General features: G+C 40.6%; 1 protein-coding gene across 3 annotated transcripts in view; it reads right to left on the bottom strand.

The window, feature by feature from the left end:
• Positions 1 to 25,512, bottom strand: part of NUP37 (nucleoporin 37) — a 1,368,290-nt gene that overhangs the window by 1,192,216 nt on the left and 150,562 nt on the right. Inside the window, exon 2 of one of the 3 annotated variants that reach the window (XM_044087744.1) lies at positions 7,524 to 7,622. The exons of the other annotated variants lie outside the window; for them this stretch is intronic. The gene's annotated coding sequence lies outside the window, so the exon portion shown is untranslated. The remainder of the gene's footprint in view (positions 1 to 7,523; positions 7,623 to 25,512) is intronic. 3 annotated transcript variants of the gene reach the window in all.

The raw sequence follows: 25,512 nt of genomic DNA, 5'->3' as shown, positions 1-25,512 counted from the left end.
GAGAGTCACTTTTAGACATTCTACCCATACATGTAACTCCGTATGAATTGCAGGAATTAATTCTTGGTCCATTGTGGTGCTATGAAGAACACTTTTGGATAACAGAAACTGAAGCAATACAATATCATGAACTTTAACCATACTTCAGAATGGTGTCCATTCCCATAACAGTATTAGAAACCCAAAAGATTTGGAGAACTTAAACCAAACATCTGATACATACATGTAAATGGCATGTTTATAAAACAACATGCAGCCTCTCCAGGTTTAACCCAGACATATGCATTACTACCCTATAATCTTTTAACTGGAATATCCAAAAAATCCTACTCTTCATGATGCTTTAAATGAATTCAATGCAATTTTCCTAAATGGGCTGACAACTCCTAGAATGAAGAGAGTAAGAACAAATAATGCAATTTGGCTATCCAAAAAGAGTACAATGCTAAAGCAGGATAAAAAGTGTAGAAAGATTGGTATAAATACAATATATCACAATATATCATAATATTTCAAAAATCAGAATGCGCCACATCTGTAATAAAAAGCAAATACATAAAGACAAAAAAATAGACTAGAACAACACTCTGAACAATAGCCAACACAACCTAAAAAGATTCCAGTCACCTATTAAAGGAATCTTAGATCCTAGTCAAAACTTTAACCCTAATCCCTCTCCCAAAAACTAGTCACTCAAACCTGCAATAGAATTCATTTCTTATTTCATAGATAGTATAGTGTTCTTAACCAAGGATGCCCACATCCAATCCCAACCATGCCCAATAGCCATATATCACTATGTCCTCTTTCACCTTCAAACCACTGCCCTCATTCTGCATAAAACCACTCAAACCATGCTCAGATGATAACCTTCCAAGTGAGTACCTTAAAATAGTATCCATTAGCATTACCTATCTTGTCTCAATCCTTATAAATGGGTCAATATTGAAATCCCATTTTCCCTTTCTTTGGAAATAACCACACATTATCTATCTACAAAAAAAGGAGGAAATTCAACAGACATCATTAACCTTAGACCTAAAGTGATCTTAGGTTCATGGGAGAATAGTAGGCCAACTGCTCTGAAGTCAGAATCAAACTGTGTTTATAAGGTGTATACCTTATCCATCTTGCTAAACCCACCCTCTCTGAAATACTTGAAAAATATGCATTCCATACCTCCCATAGTACTAACACTACACTTCTAACCCTTATAGATAGTGTTAATAAAGGAATAGATAATGACAAACTAGTCTCCTCCTTATTTCTAGACTTGTCTAAAGCCTTCGACAGTTTGTTACAACAAACTTCTACTTCAAATGTCCTGATAAAGTCTATCGCACAGCACCCTTCTGTGGTTCAAAACTACTTCCCTTGTAGTCATCAGTCAGTAGAATGGCACTTCACTCTCTTTCCATACCTCCCAGTCACCACCAGTGTACCATAATGCTCTATCCTTGGTCTCCTCCTCTTTAACACATCAACAACCTCCACTGATGCACACAACTGGCTCCCCTAATACAACATGCTGATTACTCCACACTCATATGCACATCAGATAACTTGCCACATCTCCAAACAATATTCAGGAAGCTGTAATGGACACTAACATGGCTTTGTAACTCATAACTCATGCTCAACCCCCCCCTCCCAAAATACTATGGTTCCCCCCACAGCTCTCTCATGAAAAACACTTCTCTCACTTAATAATACACCATCTAAAGTCCCTTCTAATAGCAAATAATGAGGGAGAATAGTGGATGATTATAAGCAATACTGAACAATAATAATGATAATAATACTAATAGTAATGATAAAAGTGGATGATGACTACTATGTTTGCAGATGACTGCAAGCTAGGATCAGCCACTGAATCCTCAATGACTTGGCTATCCTGCAGGAAGGTTTGTTCATAGGTTGGTACTAGGCTATCAGCCCTAGGGCCTATACAAGCCTAGCCATAACAGTTCCCTGGCTATTTCTTCCCACACTTCCCTGGACCCCTTTCTAGCAGGGCGACTGACGTGATCGCCAGGGTGAATTTCCTTTCTCCCATCCAATCGTCAAGGTTACTTTTGAAGAGGGCCAAAGAGGCACTCTGCTTGACATGTATGGGCAGTCTATTCCAGAGTCTGGGGAGTCTCTGGGTCAGGAACCTATCCCCCCAGCATGTTTTGTTTATTGTGATGACAAGGTTTAGATACCTGGAGCGTGTGGATCTGAGGGTTTGGGATTTCTCAAATATGTCTCAAATAAATAACTGAAAATCATGGTCTGAGACTACATACCAAAAAATGTATTACTGTATCTTTTGGGAAGTCATCTATCACCAGGAACTACCACACTGACAATACACCCCTAGGACTTGAAGCAGTTGTTCAGGATTTGGGAAGTTATGTGGACAGTGGCTTGGCTTTTGAATAAACAAAGCAGAAACTTTTCAATGTGGAGGGTGTGAAGTTCACTCCTTGAAATATGTTATGCACCTAGTTCACTAAAAAAAAAAAAAAAAAAAAAAAAATCAAACAATCAAACTTTAAACTGTGTACTGCAAATTAAAGTCCACAGTTGAGTTAAGAATGGAATATCCTTTATTGAAACATAAACAAGCAATCCTAGTTGAATATAATGAAAAGAAGCTTCTGCTTGGTTTATTACTGAACAAGATGCATAACATATTTCAAGGAGTGAACTTCACACCCTCCACACTGCAAAGTTTCTGCTTTGTCCGTTTTTGACCAAGTGTACTTTGCATACTGGGTTTTCTGAGACTTCCAGGGAGACCATGGATTTTTCTTTTGACTTAACGTTTGATCAGCATTGGTGTGTTGATGTAAGAAAGTCCTTCTGTACTGCATAGATTATAAACAAAGTGATTATGTCGAGATGTAGGAATGTCAATCACAACCTTTACTTAGCCTTCATTGGCACAATCGCTGCACATTATGCACCCGTGTGCATGTATCTGTTCAGACACATGCAACAACTCTTGAGCTCTCACAAAGATACATTACTAAAAGGATACAAGGCCTAAACAACAGGTCTTACATGGACCAATTGAAACTCCTGTCACTATACTTGGTATCCTACAGATTCCGAAGATGTGACCTGTGGCTGGCATAGAAGGCATCCTCTGACTCATTACTAATGGACTTAATGCACATCAGTAAGTCAAATGGCACCTAAACCTCGTCTGAAAACGTTAACAGAACACTTTGGAAGGACAGGTATATTTTACAGAGGATATCATTGCTGTGGAACAGATTCCCCATCCACATAAAACAAAGTTCATCCCTGTCCATTTTGAAGTGTAACTTTGATATATGCATGGGAAACAGAAAATTTACCTCAGAACTGCCCCATGCACTACAAATGGGCAGATGCAGCTCCCAAATGCTTTATCCTAGGCATGGATCAACTCAAATTATATAGGGTATGATCCCAGTTATTCTCATTAGGGGTAATATGTAATTGTCAACCATGGGACAGATAAGGCCAATCCATAACCAAGTAGGATAGGTTATTTCAAATGCAAAAAGGAAATTCGCTAGATAAAATGGTCTGCAAGAGCAGCTAGCCTAGTACTTACCTTACCGATGAACCTATAATCTTACATTTGAGACGCGCATACAAAAATGCATAGAAAAAAAACTCCGCAAAAACTTGGAATGCTTTAAAAAGAAACTTGGAATGCTTTAGAGATCCAAAAACATTTCTCATCAACACAACTAAAGCTACACTCACCACTACTTAGCACCCCCACACTAGTATATGGAGCATCCATTCTTACTAACTTCCAGGCAGCACAAAAAGCAGAATTTGAGCAATGCTACTGCAAAGTGGCTAAATATTCAGTAAATGCCCCTTTCAGAACCCACTACTGTATAGTACTGAAAGCCTAAATTGGTTAGAAGTAGCCCACCAACAAACATCTACAGAGCTTCTTCCCACCTACAACATTAGCCAGCAATCATCTACTTGTCTAGCACTAAATACCGTTCTATACAACTATGTTTGTACTCCATCACTATGATTTCATTACATTTTATATAACTATGTTTGTATTCCATCGTTATGATTCCACACCGTTCTATACAATTATGTTCATACTCCATCATTGAGTCAGTGAGGACAAACTTTTCTGCCCACAATCCTGTCACATCTGCAGGGATGATCTATATTTATACCATGTTGCTAAGGCCTGGGACTCCTTACCTATATCCATCAGATCAGTAACCTCCCTCCTGAAATAGTTGTTAGCCAAAATCTGTCTCTGTTTTTGCTCAACCTCAGGCTAACAATATTTCTAAAATACAAACAAGCTCCTATTCATACCTTACACCTCCTTACTTTCCCTTTTCACTCACTAACTTTATGTATGTAATAACTTATTTTTCCCTAACTTCATACTGCAATTCCTGTATTTATTATACTATTTTACCATTAACTTCTAAAAACTGTCTACAATTTCTCTAATTTATTAAATTATTATCTAAGTTGTACTTGTTTTAACTAATTTTGTCACATTATGTCCACGTTGGGGCGATAGTGTAGTGTACTGGCTCACCAAATGCTCAACAGCAAGCCCCGCCCAAAACCCTCCCCCGTAGTTGCACGTCAGTCAGACCGATTTAATATTCATCTGGTGTCAATGAATATTGATGCCAATGTATTTGAGAATGCTCAGAAAGCATGCATTTTCCGAACATAAAACCCAAACAAGCCACAATGTCAAAAACATGCAAGGTGTTGAGGAGGTTAAGATATTGATGAAAGCCTACGAGCTATGTTACTTTTACATTTAAGGGGATCTGGAATACATTTAGGGTGATATTTATCAAGTACTTTACTTTAAAAGTGTATACTTCTACATTTATGGGGATATTTGCAAATTGGACTCATCTCCAAGCTACCTTTCTGGAAACTGTAGCTTTATGAAAGTAACTACCGATATACGTGTATCCTTTTACATTTAAGGGGATCTGGAAATTTTACATTGGAAGATAACTAACAGGAGTTTATACTTGTACACTTAACTTACATTCGGCCACCTTAATTGTGTGCATGATGTCACTGCTAATATGAATGGCACTTCAATCATGCCTCATTTCATATGCATCTTTTAACGCCAATCAACGTAGCCACGCCCACTCCTGCACAGAACTGAAGGCGAGCCAGTACACCACACTATCACCCAAATTGGTATAATTATTTAAACTGTAGATGTTTTGTTTTATTTTTGAGGGTTTTAAAATGGTTTTCAAAATGTTTTTGAAATACTATGGAACTTTTCTTCATGGGCCTCCAATACAAATGGGCACTTACCCAGTTAGACTTTTCTGGTAGTCAGAATGTTTTTGAAATACTACTGAACTTTTCTCCATGGGCCTCCAATAAAAACAGACACCTACTCAGTTAGACTTTCCCAGTAGTCAGAATTCAGCAAACAAATATCATGCTGGACCTCGTCCTTACAAATCTTGCCTCTAGCTACACCCAACTAATATAGTATAGTATAATATAATATAATATAATATAATATAATATAATATAATATAATATACAACTTGTGATTACAACAGCTATCTAAATGAAAACCAAGAAAAAATTACACCCAGATAAGGAAATCTGTGAAAATGGTGATACTGTAGTGTACTGGCTCACCGGCAGTTTTGCGCAGGAGTGGGCATGGCCAGGGTGATTGACAAGCCAAATACCTAGGAAGTGGTAAGGAAATGAGGCATGATTGGCATGCCATGTACATTACCCTGTGATGACATGCATATAATGAATGTAGATGAGCAGCTCAGTACTATACATTCCTGTGATAATTTATTTGTTTGTATTGCTGGTGCGCAAGGACCTTCTTTTGCTTTTTGCTTAATATAAAGTACTACAACTAATCCTATACAAGTAATCCCAGCGAATATATACAATTACTTTTTCCCTTTGCTTTTGCAGGGGGCAAGCCCCCCTGCACCCCCTTGTAGTCGGTTCTTGGAGTTTGTATATTCAAATATTGGGGGGTGTGGGGGGTGCAGGGGGCTTGCCCCCTGCAAAAGCAAAGGGGAAAAAGTAATTGTTTATATTTACTGGGATCTCTTGTACAGCTGATGTAATGCGGCTGTTTAGGATTATTTGAAGTAGTTTGTCAATTTGGCGGTTGTATTCCAGCATTTGTTATGTTGAAACAGCTAAGCATACACATAACTGCGATTACTCATCAAAATGAATATTCATGCCAAGGAAGCCACTTCATTTCTGGTTATTCTTAAGTACAGCAAGATGTCAACCAGCTGGGGTGGGGTTGGGGCGGCGCTTGCTACTGCGCATCTGGTGAGCCAGTACACTACAATATCGCTGTGAAAATAACTTGCCACCCACACCACAACAAAAATCATCAGACCCCAAAAAAGCAAAAGCAATATTACTGTTCAAAAACTATTTCATACTGCGCAACTATCTCTTATTTTGCCTCAAACTATTCCCCTTCTTATGAAATGTTTTAATTTTCTGGTAAATCACTGAAAATTACAGTCAGATGGTAATGTCAGACAGAGTTTAATACTTAGTCGTTAGGAAATCCATGTTATTGAAAATCAGGTTAGTCTCCTGCTAACTTGAAATAAGGTAGTATTTAAAAGTTATCCCTGATTTTGGACTAGTAAAGACTATGATCATTAGTCTAGGATAAGCCTATGAACCTACTACTTATGCACAGAACATGGCACAACAATATACTGAATCTATTATTCATACTTATTTTTTCCTACAACATATACTCCAAATTCAATATTTGACAAAGAATTTAAATAATCTCATACATAAAAACATGTACTAGGCTGTGGTGTCCTACAGTAGGCTTGTAAGCGTGTACCAGAATGTCTTACTGGAGCCATGTTTTTGCGCGAAGTGGACTGTTTCATTTGAGCCAGCAGGAAAACCTACCCAGTATCTGAGCAATAAAACATGGCCATAATCACACTGCCCCCATACAGCACCAGGAGGTGAATTGACAACTCCGGTTTCACAACCTCTACACCAAACTAATTCTAAACTTAAATTTCACTATCCACAAAAGGAAAACATAATAAATATTTAATAAAAATATCTAATTAATAAGCCACACTAAAACCTTCAGCAATGACCACATCATCTCAGTTGAGCTAAAACCCTGCAGAGCAAAGCAAAATGAACATGGTAAACCTCCTAGGAAACCAGACTCCCAAGCAATAATTTAAAAAAAAAAATAGCCAGTTAGCAATGTAAATATCACTCCTCCGTTAATACAAACACACACTGAAACTACTGCACACTCAGAGTGCAGGAAAACTAGCAACATGTAAACAAATGATACCTATAATACAAACCTTTACACTATATAAACCATGCACCATGGAAACAAGAAGTACATCAAATACATACTGTCCACTTAAATTTCTGCAGTAATGAAAGTAAACACAAAATGCCATCAATAACACAGTTTAAATCTGAATCTCCCATACATTAAAATGTTTACTTACCAGTAATGTCCAAGTGTGTAGTCTAAACAAGTGGCATTAATCTGTCCAGCAGCCATATCCTACAAAGGTGACTGCCTCTCCAGATGATTTGCACAGACTCTACAAAATAGCATAAACAGCATAATATAGTCCTTATCTGTAAAACTTACTCCAAAATTCAAGTCACCCATAGCAATTTGTGACAGTCAGTCATTTATAATCCCACTAACTCCAACAAAAAGTAAAATTATTTTAAAAAAGTAGTAAATTACTAAAAAAGGCTGCACTAACCTCTTGTCTAACCTTCCCTTATGACTGTGAGTTCCACAACTAAGTGGAATTCTGTAGAAAGTGACACATTAGTTCATAAAACAGCATACACCCCCCCATACAATTGTCAAGCCTGGTCTCTCCACAGGATGCACCTAGACAATATCTGACTTTACTACTTTGTAATTAATGCATGAATAGATTATGCTGGTTAACACATTCAGATAAATACATTGAAATGCATAAGACATTTTAAACAGCTCAGCATTTAACTTCTCATTCAAATGAAATGCAAGTCTGTGCCAAGCTAGAAACCAATGCACTTAGTACCTCATCAAGTTGGATAGGACCATTTTTACCTTTACTGGCACCCATTGTTTAATCTAGTATGTCTAAGATCAAAAGCAATTAACAGAAAGCCAAAAGAATGACTGTAGCAATTTTAAAATTAACATGCAAACTAACTGAATCAGGCTTCTCTTACCACAAACTTAGAATTATGTAACAATTTTTACGTATTTAGTCAATGTTTTAGTCAGTGTTTTGGTTAATGTAACAAACATCAACAAACTGAATTTTTACTGGAGATTGATATCGGCAGAAAATGATAATAAAGCTCTGTATACAGTTGTTAAGGGCCCTATTTATAGGCTTGTAACACACATGGAAAAGATGTGAAAAAAATAATTACAGTGAAAAGCAGGGGAACCACAAGTATCAGCTGCCCAAAAGAAGAGTTGAGAAACAGAGTTTGGCATGAGAGGAAACACATTCATTTTAATTATGTGCTTCAGAAGTCTAAATCTCAAAATGCACGCACTCGAGGCCCTTCTCAGTATGGAGAACATCGATGTCTGTGCTGTAACTGAAACCTGGTTCAAGGCTCCTGAGAGCACCCCGGCACTATTAGGTTTTACCTCATATCATGCCCGCCCCAAAACCCGGACCACACCACAAAAGGAGGGGTGTATCCATATTCATAAAGGATACCCACACCTCCAGGTTGGTGGCAACGCAAAGCTTCGGAAACCATCCAGGTGCAACTAACCATAGGCAAAACTGTTTCACAAATTGTAGCATGCTACAGGCCACCCTCTCAAACTCAGGAACCCCACACAGCCTTCCTGAAGACACTGGAGGGTATAAATGTATCTCCAAACACCATCATATTGGGTGACTTCAACTACCCGAATATAGACTGGGAACATTACTCAAGCCCTAACTTTCTAGCCCAACGGTTCCTGGAGTTCATAAATTCAAATGCCATGGAACAGCTAGTCACTGTTCCCATGAGAGGAGAAAATATACTAGATCTCATTATCACAAACATGGGGACAAAATGCTCCACACCGGAAGTATATCCCTCATTGGTGAGATCTGATCATAAACTAATCTCACTGGAAATCCACATCCCGCCCCCACCCCAAACAAAAAAGACCACAGTGAAGAAAGTACAGTTTTGTACCTACCATAAATGTAGATGTCCGAACAGGATAGCATCTGCAGTCATAACAAATGGGTTGTCCTGTCGTCAGGCAGCCCTTCGGTCGGCCGGATTCCAAAGTCTGGGTCTGGCCTCGGCTGGTGTCGCACTTCACCCGACGCCATCTCTCCTGGTCTTCGGGTATAAAGGCATCAGCCGACGCCATTTTCCTCAGTGTTTCTTGCCCCAGATGCCAGTTGCCCTCTTGGGAAACTAAATTTTGGATAAATGCCAATGTTTCCAAAAAAAATAGTAGGCAAATACAAAAAATAAGCATGTATGTACATATATACAAACAAATACACCATAAGAGATCCCCCCCCTAGCTAGCTATTAGGAGGGTAAATACCCTAGGAGTACCATAGAGGGAAGGAGGGTGGTAATCCTGACTGCAGATGCTATCCTGTTCGGACATCTACATTTATGGTAGGTACAAACTGTACTATGTCCTTCAAGGATGCATCTGCAGTCATAACAAATGGGTAGAATACCATAGCCAAACTAGGGGAGGAGGAAGAAGAATTATGGTGTAGTTAGGATTCCTTGTAAAACAGCAGTGGCAAACCCTGCTCGGGATCTAGAATATAGAGGTAAGTTGTAATGCTTGGCAAATGTATGCACGGAGGTCCAAGTAGCCGCCTCAATAATGTCCTTGGTAGCCACTCCTCGTAAGAAAGCTGTGGTAGTGGCTGTAGCCCTTGTAGAGTGAGGTCTTATGTTCTGTGGAATTTGCTTTCCATGGTAAGAGTAACAGAATCTTATGCAATTTCCTATCCATTTAGAGATTGTCTGTTTGGAAATTGCTTTTCCTTCCCTTCCTGTTGCATAGGCTACTAAAAGCTGGTCAGTTTTTCTGTTCCCTTTGGTTCTGTCCAGGTAGTAGCGTAACTGTCTATGTACATCCAAGGTATGCAGCAGTCTTTCCCCCCTGTTCTGTGGATTGGGAAAGAAGGTAGGTAGGTGGATTGCCTGGTTTAGAGACACTCTGGATACCACCTTAGGCATAAATGTAGGATTAGTTCTCATGGACACTATCTTGATGGAAGATTAGGAAGGGTTGCACTGCCATTAAGGCCTGTAGTTCAGAAACCCTTCTTGCTGAAGTAATTGCCAGTAGGAAAGCAGTTTTCCATGATAGGTGTTGAAGGTCTGCTGTTGCTGCTGGTTCAAATGGAGGGAGTGTCAATTTTTCTAGCACAAAGTTCAAGTCCCATGCTGGTAATGGTGGTTTCCTAGGAGGTTTTACATTTTTGATTCCTCTGAGGAACTGCCTGAGTAGAGGATGTGAAAAGACAGGGGGATCGAAGCTGTATTCTGCAGAAATAGCTGATGCATGTATCTTGATGGAGGAATAGGACAGGCCTGTATGTAGAAGCTCTGCCAAGTACTCCAGGATGTTAGCAATGTCTATCTTTGACACATCTTTTTCTCTTTCAGTACTCCAAATGACAAACCTTTTCCATTTTCCTGCATAGTTCCTTCTTGTTGAAGGTCTGCGGGCTTCAAGGATAATGTCTTTAACCCTTTGGGATAAGTCTGGGTTAGTTGTTATTATGTGATGTTCCAGGCAGTCAGTTGCAGAGTTTTTAGGTTTGGATGCATGATGTTGTAGTTGTTCTGAGTTAACATCAAAGGCATCAGGGGTAGTGTCCACGTCCTCCCCCGAGACATGCTCCTCAGCAACGGATACCAGTGTTGTCTTAGCCAATTTGGAGCTATCAGGATTATCCTTGGGCGTTCCTCTTTGATTTTCAGTAGTACCTTGTGCATCAAAGGGAGAGGTGGAAATGCATATGCTGTCAGGCCTTTCCAACTGAAGGATAGAGAGTCCACCTTCCATGCTAGTGGGTGGTATGTCCTTGTGCAGAATTTCTTGAGCTGGTGATTGAGTGGGGATGAGAATAGGTCTATTTGTGGCATTCCCCAGTTCTTTGTGATGGCCTTGAAGATGTCCGGGTGTAGCATCCATTCGTGAGCATCCGAGGTAGTTCTGCTTAACATGTCTGCTAGGATGTTTTTCCCGGTACAAATATTGCCTGTAACTGGATGTTGTAGCTCAGAGCCATATTCCAAAGGTTCAGAGTCATTCTGCATAGGGGGTATGAATGAGTGCCTCCCTGTTTGTTGATGTACCACATGACTGTGGTGTTGTCTGTCCTTATCATTAAATGGCCTTCTTTGAGGAATGGTCTGAAATTCTGGATTGCTAGTTTTACTGCCAGCATTTCTTTTTGATTTGTGTGCAGGTGCAGCTGGTCTGGAGTCCATAACCCTTGTATGCATTTGTCCAGCATGTGTGCCCCCCAGCCTAGATCTGAGGCGTCCGTTGTGATGGTTTGGCTTGCTTGGAATTTGTGGAATGGCAAGCCTGGGTTTGACTGGCATGCTTGAGCCCACCATAGGAACTCCTGCTTCAGGCATGGGATTAGTGGGATTTCGGTTTCTAAGCTGTGCCTGTGTTGAGACCATAAATTCTTTAGGTACCACTGTAGCTTTCTCATATGCAGTCTGGCATGGGGGACCAGGATTATGCATGATGCCATGAAGCCCAAGGCCTGCAGTACTTTTCTTGCTGTTAGTTTGTTCTGTTTTGTTAATGCCAAGAAGTAAAGAGGGAGTTGTTCTTGTTTTTCTGCAGTTAGGAATGCCATCTGTTTTACTGTGTCCAATTCCGCACCCAAGAATGTACTTGTTTGGGATGGTATCAGTCTTGACTTTTTTAAATTGACTGTGTATCCCAGGGCTTGTAGTAAGCAAATGACTCTTTGTAAGTCTTTTGTCAGTTTGCTTTTATTGTCCGCTTGTATCAGGCAGTCGTCCAGGTATGGATAAATTTGGATTCCCTGTAGCCTGCAATGAGCGATTACTGATGCCAGGCATTTTGTGAATACTCTGGGCAGTAGATAAGCCAAAGGGCAATGCTGAGAATTGATAATGCTCTGATCCTGCAAGAAATCTGAGGTATCTTCTGCAATTTGGTCGTATGGGGACGTGCAGGTATGCCTCCTTGAGATCTAGAGTTACCAGCCAAAACTCCTTGCCCAGCATGGGAAGAAGTTGCTGAAGGGTCAGCAATTTGAATTTTGGGACAATGATGAATGTGTTTAAGACGGACAGGTCGAGAGTAGGTCTCCAACTTTTCTCTTTTCTTGGTACTAGGAAGAGTCTGGAGTAGAATCCTTTGCCCTGTTCTGTTAGTGGTACTCTTTCCACAGCTCTCATCTTTGTTAATTGAGCTATCTGTTTTAGAGCTTCTGTTTTTGATTTGGAGGTAGGTTTGGCATTCCTCTTTCACTGGTAAGGTGTGGAAGTGAAACCTGTAGCCTTGGTCTATGGTCTGCAAAATCCACTTGTCTTTTGTGATATAGTGCCAATTTTTTGAAAATAATGCTAACTTCCCGCCTAAAGGTGCTGTTATTTGTTCCCTGGTAGGCGGTGTCAGAGCCAAGTCACTGTGATTGTCCTGGTGCAGTGGCAGTGGTTATGTCTGTGCCTCGCTGGTTATTGCCTTGCCACTGGCGTCCTCTGTAGGCACCTCCTCTGGATTGATTTCTGCCTCTGGCACGTCTATTCCTGCCTCTTTGAGATTTTGAGGAGTCTGGAAAGGACCAATTTTTGGAAGGCCAGTTCCTGCTAAACCTTGGGGGCTGAACCTGTAAGAAATCCTTAACTGTTTGTACATATTTTGCCTTCTCTTCTATTTTCTTCATTACTTGCTGAGCAGGAGTACCAAATAGACTGGCCTTATCCATAGGAGCATCTAACAGCTTTGCTTTAACATGATCCGGCAAGACCTGTTCTTTCAACCATGCATGCCTTCTTATAACAGTGCCAGTCATGGCTGATCTAAATGAAGCCTCCAGTGCATCATAGCCACATTTTAAAGAATGGTTACTAACTTGCTGAATGTTATTCACCATTTCTAAAACATATTTCTTATCTAAGGAGTCATCAGAGGACAATTTCTTAGTTAACTGATCAAGCATAAACTCTTGGTATTGGATCATATGAAACTGACAGTTCAAAGCTCTAGCTGAGAGAGTAGCAGAGGTGTAAACTTTTTCCCCCATCTCTAAGGACCTGGATTCCCTTTCAGAAGGGAGAGGGTTTTTGCTGAGGTCGGCTACTGCCTTAGGCCCCTGGGAGATAGTCTCAGGATCTGCAAGTGGGGCTTTGTATAGGTGGTGATGAGTGTCTGGTACCCTGTAAAACCTATCTGGTTTGGCAGGGGCTGGAGGTAAAGTATCAGGAGCAGTGCAAACATCATTAAATGAATCATCCACAACAGGCAGAACTGGAGGTATAGCTAAGGGCCTATGTTGTGGTAAGTGTAGAAAGGTCCTAAGCCTTTTTCTTGAATCTGAGAAATCTTGTCCCTGCCATTGGAATTGTTCTCTCATGGCATGTAAGGTTTCCCCAAAGGAAAATTCCTCAGGTGGAGAGGCAGATGGAATAGATTCTTCAGCATCGGAATCTTCATAAGTAGAAAAAGGAGCCTCTGGATGGTCTGTATTGTCTGAGTCATCCGAAGAATCATCAGAGGACACTGGTTCTGGGGGCTCTGGTCTAGGTCTCTTTTCTGGAGGCTGAGAGGCCCTGTCTGGGTGAGATTGGGATCCCCTAATTAAGGAGATGAGATCCTCTGCCAAAGTAAGCATTTGTGAACTGGAACTGGGCCTGTGTGAGGGGGCTTAACAGGCACTGATTTAGCAGTTTTGGCAGCTTTAGCCCTGGCAAAGGCCTTAATAGACATGGCTGCAGGAGGCCTAGCAGCACCACGTGCTGGGGTAGAGACATCCAAAGGGATGGTGTCTGATAATTCAATAGGAACCACATTAGTAGGCAAAACTTCAGAGGCCGATTCAACTAGGGTAGCAGGAGCCTCGGTAGTAGTCATGGATTTGGCTGAAGATTGACCGCTTGCTCGGTTTCGCCGAAACCGAGACACTCGCAGTTTGCTTAACCGTGGTTTCGCCGAAACCGTGGACCGCGAGTGTCGGTCTTTTTCCGCGTTTTTAACAATTTGAGTAGTCGGAGGATCCGACGGCATAATGTACGCAAAATCTGAGCCGAAAAACTGTTCAGCAACTCCGACCGACGCCTAAGCGCTCGGGTTGAAGGAAGCACAGGCTAAACAGGCTGCTACGTCGTGGTCTGGGCCTAAACAAGGTAGGCAGTACGGTGGAAATCCTTATGAGGTATTTGTTTCACAAGTTAAACAATTATTTACTTTTTCTGACATCGGCTGAGGCAAGAAAGAGTCCCCAACGGGTACTTAGCTTTTAGAAGTCTTCAAGTAGTATTGGGTAGTAGTAATGGGTGTATCTGACCGACCGACACTTGCGAACATCTTGTGGTGCCGGCGCCACGCTGCAAGAAAGACTGGGGAAAATGGCGCCGGCTGATGCCTTTATACCAAGACCAGGAGAGATGACGCCGGGTGAAGTGCGACACCAGCCGAGGCCAGACCCAGACTTTGGAATCCGGCCGACCGAAGGGCTGCCTGACGACAGGACAACCCATTTGTTATGACTGCAGATGCATCCTTGAAGGACATCTTCTCTAAAGCAAACTTCACACTACTCAAGACTGGTGTGGTATCCTTCAAGGCCCCTGAGCCAGTGGAAACCACAACCCAAGCTGGAAGCCCTTACAAATGCCTTCTATGAACACCTCCAGGACTGCATGGATCAGGCAATCCCAAATAAAACCAAGACTCTTTCCACAAAGGGCAAACATCCAGTCTGGTGGACCCCAGCCATTAACAAACTTTACAATAAGAGGAGAAAGCTATTACATGATAGAACAAAATCTATAAAAGGGAAGTCACCCCTGATCATTATTAGTAAAAATATGAGCACTCATAAAATCAACTAAGGCCAATTTTGAGAGAAATATTGCCATGGATTCAAAGGACAATCATAAGGCCTTTTTCAGCTATGTTAGGAACCTGGGTGGAAACTCCCAGATATGCTCAGAATTAGTCCAAAATGATATAAAAATCACTGAACCCACAGACATTGCCAACATACCGGCAGACAGGTTCAGTACAAACTTCACCCCCCTCTCCCCCCCTAAAGGAGAGATAACTATCCCAGCGGAGTGTAGCCTCCCAGACATCTCAAATGCGCAGGTGAAAGCTGCTCTCTCTAAAGCTAAAAACACAGCATCAATGGGACCGGATGGGTGTCCCTGGCTGTGTGCTACACGAGTTAAATGAGGAATTAAACCCGCACATAAGGCAGCTGTTTAATCTCAGCCTTACCACAGGATACGTGCCCAAGGAGTGGCGTATGGCAACTGTGGTCCCACTCCACAAAGGCGGTGCCTCTACGGACCCTGGTAATTACCACCCCATAAGCTTAACAAGTCTAGTCTGCAAAGCCATGGAGAGGATCATAATGGAGCTCATAAACAAAGATGTAGGGGACTTGCAGACATTGGACCCGACCCAGTTTGGCTTCGTCAAGGGCAGATCATGCCTTTTGAACTTGGTCGACTTCTTCGAAACTGTCACCAAGGCCAATGATGAGGGAAAGGCAGTCCATACAGCCTACCTTGACCTTGCAAATTTTCACACAATACCCCACTCGCTATTGTAGAAAAACTTACCAGCTTGAATGTAAACCCATATGTCACAAGATGGGTTGCAAACTGGCTTAAGGACAGAACCCACAGGGTTAGAGTTGCTGGCGCTATGTCAGACTCCAAGCCGGTCACAAGTGGTGTCCCACAGGGCTCGGTCCTTGGCCCCTATTGTTCGCATCTACTTCTCAGAAGTACAGGCCAACATGGGAGGACTTTGGTTGACAAAGTTTGCAGACGACTGCAAACTGGGCCATAGTGGAAAGTGCATCGGACACGGATATCCTTCAGAAGGGACTCACGGAAACAGATAGCGGTGCCAGAGCCATGGCCTGAAGTTAAACGCCAAAAATGTATAGTCATACCTTCGGGAAAAACAAGGTAACCCCAAGCTACCATATAGGTGGCAATCCACTAAGCACAGAAGAGGTTATCAGGGACCTGGGGACCCAGGTTGACAGTGGCCTTTCTTTGACACTCACGCTAAAGTGGTTAGAAAGACCTTCTACATTGCCCACCTGATCATGAAGGGATTCACATCCAGATCTAGTGAGGTCATTGTTCCCCTGTACTCTTCATTTATCAGACCAATGATCGAGTACAATGCCCCATTCTGGATGTATCTCACCCGACATCTGCAGCAATTGGAGAGACCCCAAAAGTTCCTCACCAAAAGGATAAAGGGACTCCAAAATCTGTCATATGCTGCCAGATTGAAGAAACTCCAGCTCTATTTAGTCGCATACCGTCTGCTCAGAGGTGACATGTGCCTGACATACAAGGCCATGTCCAACCCGAATTAATGGACATGCACCACCTCAAAAAATCCAAATCCACCAAAACCACTAGAGCAAGCGATTTAAACCTTAGCACGGATATAAATAGGACGTGCTGGAGGGATAGATTTATCACTCAGAGACTCCCTATGCTGTGGAATAAAATCCCGGTCCATGTGAGGCAGAGCACCTCGCTGGCTCTGTTCAAGAGAAATCTTGACCTGTGGATGGGAGATCGTAGGTTTACCCCGGGAATCATCTCTGTGTCACTGCTGGACAGAGGCACAACAAACTAATGGGCACAGTATTTTTTCATATAAGGTGGCGTAAGCAAAACTTTGGGCTAGGCTTATAAATGCCTTAGGGCAGATAGCCTAGTATAAACCTATGAACCTATGAACCAAAACCTCTAAATGTATGAGATGGGTTAAGCTTACAGAAACGGACATGTCAGGTTTGCCTGAAACACAAAAGCAAAATGTACATTAAAGTATTTTGACTGATATTCTTGTTTTTGTTGCAACCATGTAAACATGTTATGGTATTGAAATGCACTCACTAGTGCACATAATGTATGTAAAAACGCCATGCATATACCTTTTGTCCAATTCTTCTTGCCACGCTGTAAAAGATCTCAGTCTTCAATGCAGACAAGACAGCAAAAACTCCTTCTCTACTTTCACATACTGCAACTCCAAGCAGGTCACCCAGGAGTCACCAGGAAAAAAGGCCTGAGCACATTATGCCCACTAACTCTAACACACACGGATGTGACTTAATCGAAAGATCATAGGCTCATAGGAGTCGCAAATCAATTGAGCTGCAAGAACATTTCCCCCTTAAGCCTTTCCTCCCTTTTCAAGAAGGACCATACATGGACGTTCATACCAGAGATGAATTTAGGAATAGCCAACCACTTATCCTTTGTAAAGGCAGACAGTGTGTCAAACTGTTAAACTTGCAGAGTTAGTTTGTTCTTTAGAGGTGGGTAAGCATTGTTATCTATACCTCCATCATGTGCATTTATATGTTGGAGTGGATTTATATCTATGGTCCTAGTATTAGCTGGGTTATTTGGTTAATGGATGTTTAAGACTTTTTGGATTACTGTATCAACTGTAACCAGCCAAGCCTCCTTGCTCCACCATAGCATCTTAAACCAAAAAAAGCTGTTCCCATAACACTACCACTAAAGAGGACAGTTGGAAATGCACATGGGCACGCATATACACACACACACAAAATTTATCCCCTAACCCTAAACACTCATAATCATAGGTTCATAGGCATATACTAGGCTAATAGCCCTGGGGCCTTTACAAGCTTAGCCCATAGGATTACCCTGGCATCATGCCACCTGATCTTAGTTCCCAGTCCCTCTGTCGAGTAGAGCCACTGGAGTGATCCCCGGGGTGAATTTTCTATTTCCCATACACTCATCAAGATTTCTCTTGAAGAGGGCCAGTAAGGTGCTCTGTTTGACATGTATGGGAAGTCTATTCCATAGCATGGACAGTCTCTGCGTTATGAACCTATCCCTCCAGCACGTTCTGTTGATTGTGGTAATGAGGTTGAGGTCTCTGGACCATGTGGTACAGAGGGATTGGGATTTCTTGGATTTTTTTGAGTCTGTCCATGTAGGACAATTGTTTAAGGCCTAGGATCCTCTTTGTGAGGTACTTTTGCAGGTGTCTAGTGAGGTACATGCCAAATGGGGCATTGTACTCTATGATTGGCCTAATGATGGTAGAGTAGAGGGAGATAATGACTTCTTTCTTCCTGGATGCAAAACCCTTAGTAATGAGATGTGACAGGTAGAAGGACTTTCTGACCACAGTGGCAATGTGGTGGTCAAACGAGAGGTTGCTGTCAACCTGTGTTCCCAGATCTCTTATAATGCCTTCGGTGCTCAGTGGACTACCATTGATGTGGTAATTCATGGGAACTGGGTTTTTTTCCAAAAGGGATGACGGCACATTTTTTTGGCATTGAGCTTAAGGCCATGGTTCTAACACCAGTCGTTGGTCTCAGTGAGACCTTTCTGTAGGATGTCAACATCACTTGGGGAGTTAATAATAGCTCCCAACTTACAACTGTCTGCGAACTTGTCAGCCAGAGTCCCATTCGTGTTGACCTGGACTTCAGAGAAGTAGATACCAATCAGGAGAGGACCCAGGACCGAACCCTATGGGACTCCACTCATGCCTGGTCGGCAGTCTGACTTCGAGTCAGCTACTTTCACACTGTGGGTTCTATCGGTGAGCCACTTTTGCCACCCACCTAGTGATATAGGGGTTGATGCCTAGCTTACTGAGTTTTTCTATGATTCCTGAGTGGGGAATGGTATTAAAGGCCTTGGCCAGATCAAAGAAGGCTGTGTGAACCACCTTGCCTTCCTCCACAGCTCTGATGATGGACTCAAAGAAGTCGACCAAGTTGAACAGACATCACTCAAAGCGGACAGCAACGGACAAACTGTTAACCACAAAAAGTTCTAAACGCCAAAAGATGAGTAGCCAGCCTTAACGCGCTAATTTTATTAAAACACAAATACATGCGCCGCTACCTGTAACAGAAAGCTTCATCAGAGGTATAAAAAAACGCGAGAATGCGTTTTAAATAGCAAATACAAGATATGTCATCGTATTGAGCAAGGAACCATAAATTAAAAATATTTTAAAAACAATACAATGAATAAACAGTACAATGAATACAATCAGTCACATAATGCTTGTATTTAAAAGTTAATAATCATACCTATGTATATGTTTTAAATTTAGCCAAAAACAGCCAAAACTCCCACGGATAAGCAATGCACCACATAGTACTGGTTGGAAAGCATTTAAATCACATTCAATTAATATACTTTCTGCTTTGTGAAGCAAACCAATAGCATGCTGTTTGTATATTTCAACTATCATTAAAACAGCTTTAGAACAATAGTATTTCACACATCAAAATTGCCCACGTGTGGAAAACTCACATGACAGTATAAAAAATATATATGAATATATAGTTAAAGAGCATATTTATCCTCACTTAACAGCATGTAACAGCATGCTATTGGTTTGCTTCACAAAGCAGAAAGTATATTAATTGAATGTGATTTAAATGCTTTCCAACCAGTACTATGTGGTGCATTGCTTATCACGTAGGAGCTTTTTTGGCTGTTTTTGGCTAAATTTAAAACATATACATAGGTATGATTATTAACTTTTAAATACAAGCATTATGTGACTGATTGTATTCATTGTACTGTTTATTCATTGTATTGTTTTTAAAATATTTTTAATTTATGGTTCCTTGCTCAATACGATGACGTATCTTGTATTTGCTATTTAAAACGATTCTCGCTTTTTATACCTCTGATGAAGCTTCCTGTTGCAGGTAGCAAAACGCTGGATGTATTTGTGTTTTAATAAAATTGCCGCTAAGTTTTTGGCTGGCTACTCATCTTTTGGTGTTTAGAACTTTTTGTGGTTAACAGTTTGTCCGTTGCTGTCCGCTTTGAGTGAAGTTTAATTTTTGTTCTAAAGCCACATGGAGAGTCCCGCCACGCCGGTTATTTTTGGTCAGTCCAATCCGGACACTGTTGATGTACTGAACTTACTTTTGCAACTGACGCAAAAAATAGAAGCTCTTAATAACCGTTTCCAAGCCTTCGAGGATTCATATGGCGAGCACAGTAGTGCTAATATTGACCGTTCACCATATGGTGTTTGTCCTAGAAGAACGGTAACGGAAACTCAAGGAACCATACCGCCGGGTCAGTTGGTGAGAGCAACAACTTCCACTAACAGGAATGTTCTTAATGTTGCTTCTGGTACTCAGGCGGGAACTGGGAACATTTCAACTGGACATAACGAGGCACTTATTGGCTTAGAGGGAATATCCGAATGGATAAACAATACAGGTGACTTTTTCATCTTTAACAAAATGAATATAGACTCTTCGTCGGTGCAGTCTTCCAGTTCAGTAGCCGAGTCAGCTACCTTGCTATCAGAGAAATTGAAAACACTTGATGTTAAAACTTTAAAATTGCATAAATTGCAATTAGAAGTGGCTTATTTTAGACAATGTATTACTGATGGCATTATCCCTAAGGGGCTGAGATCTAATTTTTCTCCTTCAAATCTTGTTAACAGTAGTGCTTTTTTATTAGATTTAAAAATTTTGTTTCAAGCTCAGGGGATCCAGCTTATGGAGCTTCTTGTTAAGCATTATGCTGTTATGATTGGTAGTTTGACAGATGAAATATGCTTGCTAGATACTGAAATTAAAAATGATGTAGCATTTGCACAAATTAAATTTGACCACTCACGTATCTTTTCCAGCATTGATACTTATATGGTCAAGCTTAAAGTTAATAAATCTAAGAAACTATACAGGGATAGGGTTGCTTACTCTAAAGATAGAGCCTTTCCTAATTTGAGTTTCAAAGTTGATGCTAATAGGGAGGACAGATTTGAACAAACAGAGGTTGAAAACACAGAAGAGCAGGATACTGGGGAAAGCGTTTCTAACAACACACGAGCGGAACAACCTCTCCGTAGAAGTAACAGAAACTTAAACAGGGGACAAAACAGAGGAGCTAATAATGATACACAGCCTTCTGGTCCCTCTAATGATAGCAGTGGAAACAACTACAATGTGCATGGTAATTTTTTAGGGAACAAGAACAAACAGAGGCAATACAGGGGGAACAGGAATTGGAATTAAGTTATGGAGACATCTTTGACATACCCCCGGTTACACCAAAAATTGTCTTAAATAAAAATGGTGACTTCACTATTTACAACTATTCCTCTTTATTATTAGAACCTGAATTAGTTGAGTTACTAGCTCTAGGCAATACGTTTGTTCCGTCCAAAAAATGTGACGTAGCTAGGGTCCTGTTGGACCTTAAATGCTACGTTAGGAAACTGAATTTGAGATTACTTTTCAGTGGTACTGAAAGACCTCCTGTATCTAATATTAGACTTTCAAGTGTCTTTAACCCGCCAATACACGTGTCATTAAAAATATTTGAACACGTGTGTGAATTGGATATTAGACACATGGTCGATTCAAACAGAGCTAACTTTAGCCAGTTTAATATCACTAAAGAGCAACTTTCAGCTCTAAACTCTCTGCGTTATGCGGGGGTAAGAGTTATTAAACCTGACAAGGGTGGGGGTCTGGCCATTTTTGAGCAAAATGATTATTCTGAACGTATGTTTAGGGTCTTGTCTTCTGAATCGTACCACAAGTCGTCCATCAATGAGATGAACATGTGCTCTAAAAGAATTAGAGGCTATTTTAGAGACCTTTTCATTAATGGTAGAATTAACGAGGACACCTTTAAATATATTGACATCTTATTTGCTAGAACACCAGTGATGTTTGGAATCCCCAAGGTTCACAAAAACCTTGGGGACCCACCAATGAGAGCCCTCATTGATGGTAGGGCTTCAGTCACCTACCCATGTTCTAAGTATGTTGATTCACTCCTTAGGAAATATGTTGAGTCGATGCCAACTATATGTAAAGACTCGTGGTCCTTTCTATCTGATATTAACAACTTCAGAGAGAGTCAAGTCAATAACTTTTTGACGATAGATGTGGTAGATTTATACACATCTATACCACATTTAGAGGCACGTGAGTGGATTGAACTCCTTTTGATAGAACTTGGCGCTCCATCTAATGAGATTGATAACATCACAGAACTTCTTGATATTATTCTTACGTCCAATTTTTTCATGTTTGAAAATGATGTATACATCCAGAAACAGGGGGTTGCCATGGGCTCCTTTATGAGCAGCTGTAGCCAATTTAGTTATGGCATTTTGGGAAAGGAAGTTTGTACTTAGTAATCCGGAATGGAGTGACAACATTTCTTTCTACACTCGCTTCCTGGACGATATTTTTGTTCTTTTTAAAGGGAATTCCAGTGAAGCAGAGCTATTTGTCAACTACTTAAATAATACAACTTCCTTCCTAAGGTTTACATACAATTTCAATACAGAAGTAATTAGTTATTTGGATGTAAAATTAATTAGAAATGGCCAAACTCGATCACTCAGTTCTGTCATTTATAGGAAAGACACCTATGTAAATTTGTTTCTTCACTTTTCTAGCTCACATCCTCTGAAACAAAAGAGAGCTATTGTTAAGGGACAGCTTGTGAGAGCTGTCCGTATGTGTAGTGAATTAGAAGATTCTCTTGTTGAATGTGAGACTTTGAGAAACTTATTTTCTAATAGGGGTTACCCGCTGGGTTTGATTGACGACTTAATTGTAGAAGTACGTCATAAAAGAACTATTGGCTTTTACAAATCTCTTTTGTCGTCTATCCCGCCAACTAGTGGTGATGTAGGGCCACTTGAAGAGTTTAACGAGAGTTTCAGCCCCGTAGTTGTGAGCATAGAAAATGTTCCCACTAATGTGGCTTTATGTAGTTTCATTTCAACATTTAACGTGAACTCTAGTCAAATTCGAGACATCCTATATAAAAATTGGGCTTTCATAGCTAATAACAGTTCCCTCCTTGAAAAACTTGGTGAAAAACCACACATTGTTTTTAGACGAGGGCAAAACATCAAAGACCTTCTTTACACTAGTCCATTGGGGGTTATTTCCTCTAGAAATAAGGGGTCTTTTTCCTGTGGTGCCTGTAACTACTGTATTCACATTAAAACAGGTAGCTTTTGTACAGTAGAAGGGAACAATAAATTTCCAATTGGCCATAGAATTGACTGTAATACCAAGTCTATAATTTACATAGCGTTCTGCTCCTGTTGTCCTGCCTTCTATATCGGTAAGACCGATAGAAGGTTTAAGGACAGGATTTACCAACATATCTATGCGATCAAAAACAAAAAAAGTGAGAACGCATTGGCCAAACATATTGACCTATTGCCAGGCCACTCTTTTCTGTTTATGGGTATAGACCATCTACCAGTGTCAGTTAGGGGGGGACCTGTTTCTCTGTTTCTGGAGGTACGTGAACTTCTCTGGCAGCTGAGATTGAATGCTTTCAGTACCCCCGGTTTAAATGAAAGCTGTAACATAGCACCTTTTTTGAAACTTAAGGCACATATGAGGTGACAACCTGTGTGTTCTTAAAATTTTTTACTAGTTAATATTATACATATACTTTTTGATTACTTCATTATATTTTAATTTTCAGTTTCCCACTTTTAGCATAGATACAGCCCCTTTTGTTTTATTTTTTGATTGGTCTGTTTTTATTATATTAAGAACATAAACAGACAATATAAAATATTTCTACTAGGTTAAGTGAGGATAAATATGCTCTTTAACTATATATTCATATATATTTTTTATACTGTCATGTGAGTTTTCCACACGTGGGCAATTTTGATGTGTGAAATACTATTGTTCTAAAGCTGTTTTAATGATAGTTGAAATATACAAACAGCATGCTATTGGTTTGCTTCACAAAGCAGAAAGTATATTAATTGAATGTGATTTAAATGCTTTCCAACCAGTACTATGTGGTGCATTGCTTATCACGTAGGAGTTTTTTTGGCTGTTTTTGGCTAAATTTAAAACATATACATAGGTATGATTATTAACTTTTAAATACAAGCATTATGTGACTGATTGTATTCATTGTACTGTTTATTCATTGTATTGTTTTTAAAATATTTTTAATTTATGGTTCCTTGCTCAATACGATGACGTATCTTGTATTTGCTATTTAAAACGCATTCTCGCGTTTTTTTATACCTCTGATGAAGCTTCCTGTTACAGGTAGCGAAAACGCTGGATGTATTTGTGTTTTAATAAAATTAAGCGTTAAGGTTTTTGGCTGGCTACTCATCTTTTGGCGTTTAGAACTTTTTGTGGTTAACAAGTTGAACAGACATGATCTAACCCTTCACAAAACCAAACTGTGTGGGATCCAGTTAGAAGGTTCCCTATATCCTCGTTTATTAGGTCCATGATGATGCGTTCCATAGCTTTGCATATCAGACTCGTCAGGCTAATGGGGTGATAGTTCCCAGGGTCTGTAGTCGCTCTTTCTGTGTGGGGAGGGATGACTGTAGCAGTGTGCCATTTGGCAGGGACAAAGCCTGAGATGAGGCTGTGACTGAACAGGGCACACAGGTGAGGTGCCAGTTCAATCTGTAGTTCATGTAGAACACAGCCAGGGATATTGTCAGGTCCCATAGAAGCTGTATTCTTGGCCTTGGACAGTGCTGTTTTAACCTGTGCAGCAGTAATACTGGGTGACTGGCAATCTCCTGTTAACGTGACAGGTCTTTTGGGTGGGGGGTAAAGTTGGCACTGAATCTGTCAGCCCGTATATTAGAAATATCTGTTGGCTCGGCATAGGAGGTACCATTGTGCAGTAGCTCAGAGCAAATCTGGGTATTGCCATGGAGATTCTTTACATAAATACAGAAGGCCTTCTGGTCATCTTTACTATTTGCTGCTATTCTGTTTTCATAGCGAGCTTTAGAGGATTTGATGAAGGATCTCACCTTTTTGTTGAGGCTGATAAGGGAGTTTTTCCAGTCTTGGGACTTCACCTTATTCCACATCAGTTTCCTTCTTCTGTTGTAGAGTTTGTTTATGGCATGGGACCGCCAGATTGGCTGCCTTTTTTTGGAGGAGATCGTCTTGGTTCTATTGGGTATGGTGAGATCCATACATCAGACTTTAATGTATCCTCTTACCCAGTCTATACTCTAACCCTTTAATACACACACACGTGTGTCTGTGTGCAAACATGTGTGTGTATATGTATTAATATATATGACATTTAAATCTGTTTGTACATGTGCTTCACTGTTAAATAAACCAATGGATATACTTTTTGTAGTACATATATTAATATCATGTATAATTTGTCACAACAGTTAGAGGCACAACCTAAGTGACATAC

The sequence above is a fragment of the Protopterus annectens genome, chromosome 11.part0 (assembly GCF_019279795.1).
Source record: "Protopterus annectens isolate FY-2018-M chromosome 11.part0, PAN1.0, whole genome shotgun sequence".
Lineage (NCBI taxonomy): Eukaryota > Metazoa > Chordata > Ceratodontiformes > Protopteridae > Protopterus > Protopterus annectens.
Note: the sequence above shows the minus strand (reverse complement) of the source record. Positions and strands in the feature narration are given on the sequence as shown.